The sequence below is a fragment of the Asparagus officinalis genome, chromosome 8 (assembly GCF_001876935.1).
Source record: "Asparagus officinalis chromosome 8, Aspof.V1, whole genome shotgun sequence".
NCBI classification, from domain to species: domain Eukaryota; kingdom Viridiplantae; phylum Streptophyta; class Magnoliopsida; order Asparagales; family Asparagaceae; genus Asparagus; species Asparagus officinalis.
In genome coordinates, this window is record NC_033801.1 from 95,391,082 (window position 1) to 95,400,194 (window position 9,113).

A 9,113-nucleotide genomic window follows, 5' to 3' on the forward strand; every position below is an offset into this window, starting at 1 on the left:
GGACGACTTGCAACAGTTGATTCTTCCTCTTCCCCTCCACCAGCAGATTTAAAAGCATCCGCCATTAACCTCTGAGCAGGAGGATCTACCAGTAGCTTTCTACGAGTACGTTTCTCGAAGTGAGCTTCTTCTGCTTCAGAGAGAGCCCTCTTTCCAGTTGCTTTGGCTCTCGAAGTTTCAACAGCCTTAGGGCTCGCTACCGGGGCACTCTCTAGTCCCAGTTCTTCTTCTCCTTCTTCAGCTGCATCTTCAAAATGTAAAAACTCGTCGATCCCCTTCAGACGAGATACACGACCACCTCCTTTCCGAGAAGAATACATCTTCCTAATCGCACGAAGGCCTGAAGTGTAAAGTTTGTAATCTGGCATCGTAGAAGCTGTATGATACCAGTTACAGAAAGCCACGGAGAGAACAGAATTAGGTGTTTTGTGGGGTAATCTGAAGGTAGCCCCAGTGCAACCTGCGGTGGAATAATACCAGGCTCGAGCTCCTTCGTATATGTTGCCCATAACTGAAAGCTGGCTCCTCGGATTCCCAACGTATAGTTGGTCATATCCGAATTGTCGAGCAAAACGATACGGTTGATAGGGCTCAATTATACATTTGTCATTTTGCCTGAAGAGGAGATAACCAGGTCTAATATTTAGCAGCCAGTGGAAAACTCCCCCGTCCAAACGGGTAAAACCATTAGGACCAGCGGTATCTTGGAAGACTTGTCCATATCCTCCACCCTCAAAATCCGGGAAGCAGCGGAAGATGTCGTAGCTGAGGTCTCTCGACAGAATCTGACGGACCTTCACTACGTAATTGCCTATCCAAGTAGCTTTTTCTAATCTCTGCACGAAAGGGATGAAGCCTTCATCCGTAGCAGAGGGAGCACTCATCAGATGTACACAATGTGAGGCGTACCAAGCCATTAGATAAGTATACGGCAAGGGTACTCGAGGATTCGGGGTCACCAAGCTTTTCGTTCCCTCAGAGTCTATCTCCTTCACCTGAATAAACTCGAGGCACAGTTCCCTCAAACCATGTTGCAGACAACACGTCATGGCGGAAAGCAGATTTATGGGTCTCCCATGGGCTAAGAGGACAGCGGGATAAGCTACTTCTATCATCACTGCATCTATTGGCCTGGTAGGAACCACACACCGCTTGAGCCACAGCATGAGGAACCCTACCAACAAAGCCATGTTAGAAATGGGAGTGGCTGCCTGGTGATGGAAGCTCTCAAATTCAGTCTGCGCTGGGAAGTCATCTTCTATTCCCTCGCTGACATAGTGAACGGTGGCGTCATTAATCAAAGCCCGAATGGTCTCAGGAGTGCTCGCCTCCCGACGAGATACGGTGGCAGCCTTGTTAGACAAATTTTGGAAAAGATACTCGGCCCAAGATAGCTGCTTGATACCACGTCCACGTGCTCCTGTCAGTTGGCCACAGATTTGAAAATGACACATCACCTCCCACAGAGTGTCATATACTTCGGGGTTCGTCTCCTTCAAGATCTTCAGCTCAGTTGATCCGGGAATAAACTCTTCATATGGCAGGTCTCCAAAAGGAAGACCTGAGACATCAAACATCTCATGCAGGGCGAACCCTAATTCTCCTTCCGGCGTGAAAAATGTACAAGTCTCTGGATTGTACCGCTCCAGAATAGCAAAGAAATTGTACGGGCTAAGAGCAATACCACACTTAGTAGCCATAATAGGGCAGCCAAGCCCAGATTGAGCTAATGGTCCCTTTAATTTTGTTAACATGAATTCTGTCATTCGTGCCCACCATCCTGCCTTGGTGGAATGTACCCATCCAGGAGCTCGGAATACCGTAGTTGGGAATTCTCCTTTGGCGGCCAAAAATCTTCGGATGAAGGTGTTAGCTGGGCTAGCTGTTTCTCCTAAAGGATATCCCCGCGAGAATAAGTAGGGTTCCAAGGCCGACACTTGTCGATTATAACCAGCGGTATGCACACCCTTGTGAGTCAAAACCCCAACAGCTACCCCATCTTGCTCTCTCACTAAGTCCCAGTTCATGTGGCGGGGAACAGAGGCACATTGGTAGTAAGAGATGGGAAACATCCTATGCATGTCAGGGAGGAAGAGACGACGATCTCTAATTTGTCTTAGCCACTTGTAATGTCCGCCATGCACAATCTCTTTTTGGATGGTGACACGATCCCTAAATAAGAAAGCTGGCTTGACGAGCTTCTTACGGGACCCAATCTCAAACTTGGCGTCTATAACTAATACCCTAAGTATATCTGTACTGGGATCCGAGATCAGGGCGACACGATCCTTGTCAGAGTCTTGGAATATCGGGAGTTCCTGACGCAGATTGAATTGCATGTTAAAATCCACGCCGCCCCCACGCCCGAAGTGGTGGCGAAGATTGAGAGGTTCGCGGGCGTAAGGCACTGCAAAAGAAAGAAATATTCAATCAATCAAATGAAGGGAGCTTTAGTTAAGTCCATAAGAAAGAAAATTATCAAACGCACAGTTCAGACCTGGCGTTAATTTTTATCAACTGTAGGCTGTCTAAAAATCACAATAGATAGCTGATCCAAATAAGCTCCGGCAATGGAGGTCACAATCAGATGACTTCCCAATCACTGCATCCGCAACTCCACAATCGCCACAAACACGACCTCACTTCTGAGATGACTTAGTTGGTGAGTTGCTTGGTAGAGAGCTGTGGGCAAATATCCATCTAAAGACACTATGGATGTTGATTCCCGTCAAGTTCCTACAACGAAAGCTACAATCAAATAGCTTTCGTGCCGACAATCGAAAGTTGGTGAGTTGCTTGGTAGAGAGTTGTGGGCAAATATTCATCTTCAAAACACTATGGATGTTGATTCCCGTCAAGCTCTCACAATGAAAGCTACAATTAAATAGCTTTCGGATCGACAATCGAAAGCGGGAGATAGAGGACTTTTCACATAGATCGAGAAGAGTTACAATTCAACGACACTTCCGACAACTGATGAAAACTCTATTCAGCAGTCTTCACATTCTACAGTGAAAGCTACAATCTGACAACTTTCATACCCTATAACAGCTAAAGCCAGGATTACTGAACAACGGTCCTCGCAACGCTTCACAGAAGAAGCTACAAGTCAAAAAGCTCCTTCTGAAACGCGGATGTCATCCCCGCGTTACAAATATGGAAAGGCAGGTGACCCCCGCGTCTCCAAGGCACAAGCCAAACGTGAGCGACCCTCGCGTTCATAGGGGTTCAACCAACACTGACCCCCGCGTTTCCAAGCAGGCAACAAGCTAAACGCGAGTGACCCTCGCGTTCAATGGTGTTCAGCTAACACCCAACCTCAGGTCTCAATCCTAAGACATGAAGCTGGGTTCTGAACGGCAGAATGGGCGTTTGACTCGTTCAAACATGGGTCGAACGGTTCCAAAACCGTTTATCCCACGTTCTGAGGGATGTTTGCCCACGTAGGAGCGGATATAGGGGTCAGTTACAACCTCTTACTCCCCCTATAAAAGCTCAACGAACCCAACAGAGCAAGGGTTGGATTTTTGGTATCTGAACCACATAGGTTGAAAAAAAAAGATCAAAACCGTACAGGTTGGAGATTCGGCAGCAGCGTAATCCTTGGAGATAGGATTTTTGAATCACACTCAGAAGATCAAATCTGAGAGGATTCTTCAACAACAGAATAACAGCTTGATCATGAACCGAATTTTCAGTTCTAACAACTCTATGCACAGAGTTCTAACTCGTTCAGAGTTCTTAAACTCGTTGAAGAGTTACTTATAAAACTTTCCACAGAAGTTCATCGTTCGCATGAGATAGAAGACGGTCGGATCGTCAACGGAGAGCAATTTCGACGCGAGCAATCGAAGGAGGCATTCCATCGCTACCGAGAAGAACCCAGTTTTAAACAAAGGAGAGAATCAAATTCGTTCTCTCCTCTTTTGTAATCAAGTTGTAATCGAGATCAAAGGAATCCAAGTCAATTTTCTTTATTCTCTTCTTTGCAATTTTTCCAACAAACAAAAGATGGCGACTCCGCTGGGGACTAGCTTTTCCGATGAGGAAGTGGTGGCGCAGTCCGACGTCCACCTCATGGGGACGACTGTAGAAACTCTTGTCATAGAGTTTGATCAAGCTAAGTACGAGGAAGTCTTATCCTCAGGATCGCTTAGCCCCAAGGCTAAGCACGATGTCCGCGAGACCTCCAAGAAGGTCAATTCTGTTGTCGAAGTGCCGAAGAAAGCCCTCTCCTTCGGCCAAGAACTCAAACTGGCTCTGCTGGCGGAAGATCCCACATCGCGCAACAAGATGTCTTCGGGCCACAAACGCCCTTGGAGGAAACGGCCTGTGAACGTCGGCGACGATTGCTGCTAAGGCTTTGAACAAGCCAAAAAGAACGCCGCTCGCGACGGAGAAGATCCATACCGACCGACACACTTACGTGAGAGCCTGAATGCTGACCCAACGCGAGACAGCGTTCTGAAAAATCCAACCGAGCTACGTTCCCAAAGGAGAAATCGTCTCATATTCGCAGCAACAGCCGATTATGGCCTCGGCTTATAACAAGCTGAAACGCAACCCTGATGATGGCGCGTTGTTTACTCAAAACGCAGCCCTCAAGCGGAGCTGCCAAAACCAAACGCGAGACCTCAGGGCGCGTTCCAATAGAACATGGCTCTCAAGAGTCTGTTTCACCACTTAAACGCGACCCTCAGGGGAGCGTTCAACTTAAACGCGACCCTCAGGGAAGTGTTCAATTTAAACGCGACCTTCAGGGGAGCGTTCAACTTAAACGCGACCCCCAGGGGCGCGTTCAACCTAAACGCGACCCTCAGGGGCGCGTTCAACCTAAACGCGACCCTCAAGGGTGCGTTCAACCAAAACATGACCCTCAGGGGTCAGTTTCATCATTTAAACGTAGGCCTCGGCCTAACGTCTCCAAAGCTAAACGCGACCCTCGCGTTATCCTTCAAGAACGCGATCTTCAAGAGGTCCGTCAGGTTCAGAAGAGTCAGCGTGGCTTCAAAATCCACGTTCAACGAGAACTAATTTCACCTACCCAAGGGCAGGGGGTTCCACCTCCACCTCCAAGTCCGGGGAAAGTTTCCTCCCAAGTTCCTGATCTGCGAGAATTGTTGTCGAGAGAAAAATCAACAGCACAAGCAGCTCACTCATGTCAGTGTGAGAGGCTTATCTCGGCAGTTCTGTCAGAATGCCCTTGTTGTGCATCCGCACCTCGGCAGTCCGTATTCGACAGATTGACGAACGTCGTTAGGCCTGCCAAACGACAACGCCGCTACAGGAAGAAGACAGCTGAAGCGGAATACCCTCAGGTCACTATCAACATGATCGGTCGAGGGAAGGCCTCGCATACTGATTCCGATGAGTCACAGAAAAGTCACTCCCCAACTGTTAGGGAAATTTGTGACCAATTCGAAGGAGTATATCAGAATACTCGGACTCGGACAGGAGCTATCCCTCCGGTTAACTATCAAAGATTGGCCAAGGGTGTTGTTTCCGATGATGAACATTCGGCAGTCGCTGAATCCCAATCTTCAAGTTCTGTTGTCGCACGCGGGGTCTCCGTTTACACAACAGGGAACCATGAAGATATAGCCAAAAGAGTAGACGAACATCATGTCATGCTCCAGGCGCAGCAGGAGACACTTCTCCAATTAAAGGATATGATGGCCCAACTTATTGCTGAAAAAGGCCACAAACCTGAATCTTCTCGGAGAACAACTTCAAAGGGAAAGCAAAAAGCGACCGTAAATTCGGATCGTGAGACTTATCAATTAGGATCCTCCTCAGAAGGCGAGAGGGAGATGGAAAAAGAACTGCACCCTCAATCCACCAAGGTGGACGAATTGGAGGCTCGCCTCAACGCAATCGCCAACCGAAGCGAGCTCCGCGAAGAGGGAGTAGTACGGCCTTACCCTGCTGAGTGGGATACAGCTCCCTACCCACCAAAATTTAAGGCACCTACCTTACAACCATTTGATGGCACAGGATCGCCGAATCAGCACAGACTATTCATCGGTACCCTTAAAGGTGTCGCTTTCGAATGGTTCATGAAACTGCCTGCTGGATCTATCCGGAAATGGGTAGACCTCGAAAGGCTATTCTTAGCCAGGTTCTTTGAGGATGATACGGAAGTCTCAGTCCCAACTCTTCTCGCCACTAAGCAAAGGAAAGGAGAGTCCATCAAGGCCTATGTGGAGAGATTCCGCAGCATGGCATTACGATGCCCCTCAGGTATGACTCAATCAACTCTGGTTGAAACTTGCAGGCACAACCTGCAAACCCAGCTCCTTGCTCAAATGGGGGTGGCAGAGTGTCACTCCTGGAGACAACTAGTTTCGCAAGGAGAACAAGCTGAGGAGATAGTGGCGCGTGTCAAAGCTGAAGAAGTGCCACAACCCAAGCCGCAGCAGCAACGCAATCAGCAAAATGCCCTTGGTTGAAACTTGTAGGCACAACTTGCAGACCCAGCTCCTTGTTCAGATGGGGGTAGCGGAGTGTTGCTCCTGGAGACAACTAGTTTCACAAGGAGAACAAGCTGAAGAGATAGTGGCGCGAGTCAAAGCTGAAGAAATGCCACAACCCAAGCCGCAGCAGCAACGCAATCAGCAAAATGCCCAGCGGTCTAAGGGAAAGGAGACTTTGGCAGCCGATTACACGCGGGTACCACCGCCCAATAAGCAAGGCAAGGCGCCAAATCAGCAAAGAGCGCCCAAGCAGTATTCATTCAAAGAGGAGCATGTTGATACCTTATTCTAATTGCTTCGAAAGAACAACAAGCTGCAATTGCCTGAGATCAGGAAGCCGGATGAAGCAGGGAAAGTGGATGACCCTAACTATTGTCGATATCACAGATTCCTTGGACATCCTACCAAAAAGTGCTATGTCTTTAAAGACATCTTGTAGAATTTGGTGAATGCTAATGTACTCACCTTGAAGCCAGAGCAGAAGACCGTATCGACTAATATGATAGCGGTCCAATTCGGTGACTTTCCCCCGGTGGTAACGGCGAACGGCGTCGTCCCCATTCGCAAGGGATAAATGCGTCTGAAGAATGCTGACCCGCATAGTCAGAAGGACAGGGGGTTGGTGCCCCTCACTACCCCAAAAGGGGAAATCATGTGGGTCCACCCTGATCTGCTAGGAGATCAACAATGGACGAACACCTCGTCTGGAAAGAGGGGAGGCAAGGCTAAGTCTTCTAACATGATTAGCCCCTCTATTACTGAAAATGATGATCACCTCAAACCTCTTACCGATTCAGAAGAGGAGAGGATTGTCCTAGCAGCATACCCAGAAGGCAATCCTGGCACTCGGTCAGGGAAAGCTTACCTGAGGGATTATGGCCAGAACGCTCCAGAGGCCGAGGAACAGCCCCAAGACGCGGGGGGTTCTGTCCCGAGAAAGCCAGTTGATAAGGGGAAACAGAAGGAGCTCCGGTTCAACAAAAATCTCCACCTAGAAGTTGGAGAATCGAGTGCTCCTTTCCAGTTCAACGTTATGCAAGCGGCGAGAAGTCTGCCCTGCATATCGTTCACGCAGGAAGACATGCAAGTCAAACACGAGCATGACGGACCACTATACTACACAGGGTATATCAGATCCTCTGAAATCAGTCGTGTTCAAGTTGACCCAGGCTCAGCGCTCAGCATCATGCCTTACAGGGTCATGCAGGTCTTAGGGATTCCTATGCATCGGCTGCACACTACCCAGACTACTATCTTTGGATTCAATGCAAACAGCACCCGACCCCTGGGAAAGATCAAACTCAGATGTCAGATCGGAGATCTTAAGTCTGAAGTAGCATGCTACATCATAGATGCGGACACGTCCTACAATCTTTTGCTGGGACGACCATGGATACATGCAAAGGGTGAAAAACTTCCATACCGACTCTGTCTTTTACTTGGAATCCCAAGAGAAAGAAGATGTAGACAGCGGTAATGAAGCTGACATCGAACCAGATCCCGATGAAGATTGTCCTTGGGAGTTAAACTTTGATGTAATGGGTCAGGGTGAGAGTAATAATGATGTACCGAGTGGGGGCGAGTGGTGCATTAATGAAGATTTCATTTTAGCGTACTTGTCTGATGTCTCTCCTAAAAATGAACAAATAGAGAATGATTCTAGTGCAGGTACCAACCCATGGCACGTACTGTGCACCGAGGCGTCACTCACCTTACCAATCCAGTCATCTTTCGCTTCGGATGAAGAAGTGGAGGACGCACAGAAGGCTTTCTTCAAAGTCCCATCCAAAAGGAAAGGAAAAAAGCCGATCTGTTTTGGTAAAGTCAAACCCGAACAACTCAAACGAGCAAGTTCGAAGGAAGACGACAGAGTTCCCCAATTCCATTACCATGAACCCAATTCTAAATACTTAATGAAACGAATGGGGTATAATTTTAATGAGAAACAGGGCCTGAACTTCGGGAAGGGAAGACGAACACCGATCCGGATGTCTCTCACTCCTGAAGGAAAACCTCCGGATTATTATCAAAAAACCGGAAGGGGCGTGGGTTACGTCACACCTCCCCCCGTCTCGGAAAATGAAATCAGTAATTACTTACGTCATGACCAGTCATCTGGAATATCGTCATACGAGTCCGACGTCAGTATTGGACCCTTCTTTAAAAACTTGACTGTGAACATGGTTTCAACAAGTCATCCAGACGAAGACGCAGGGGATGACAAGCAATTATTGGAATCGACTGATGATCCTTGGATCAAGCGTCTCAATATCCTGTGGGATATGCGTTTCGAACAACGTGAACCACCCACTGAAGATAAAGTGATCCAAGTCAACATGGGAGATGAGTCTGACCCCAAGCCCATCTTTATAGCCGAAGACCTATCATCCACCGAGAAGGAAGACCTTATATCTCTCATCCGAGAATATATAGATGTCTTCGCTTGGAACTATGAAGATATGCCTGGCCTTGACCCGAAGGTTGCCGTGCACCGTCTCAACATTGATCCGGACGCAAAACCCGTTAAACAACAACAACGTAGGTTTCGTCCAGAGATCATGGAATCAATCGAGTCAGAAGTTAAAAAGCTTATAGACTCAGGTTTTGTGAGGGAAGAACAACACCCAGATTGGGTAGCCA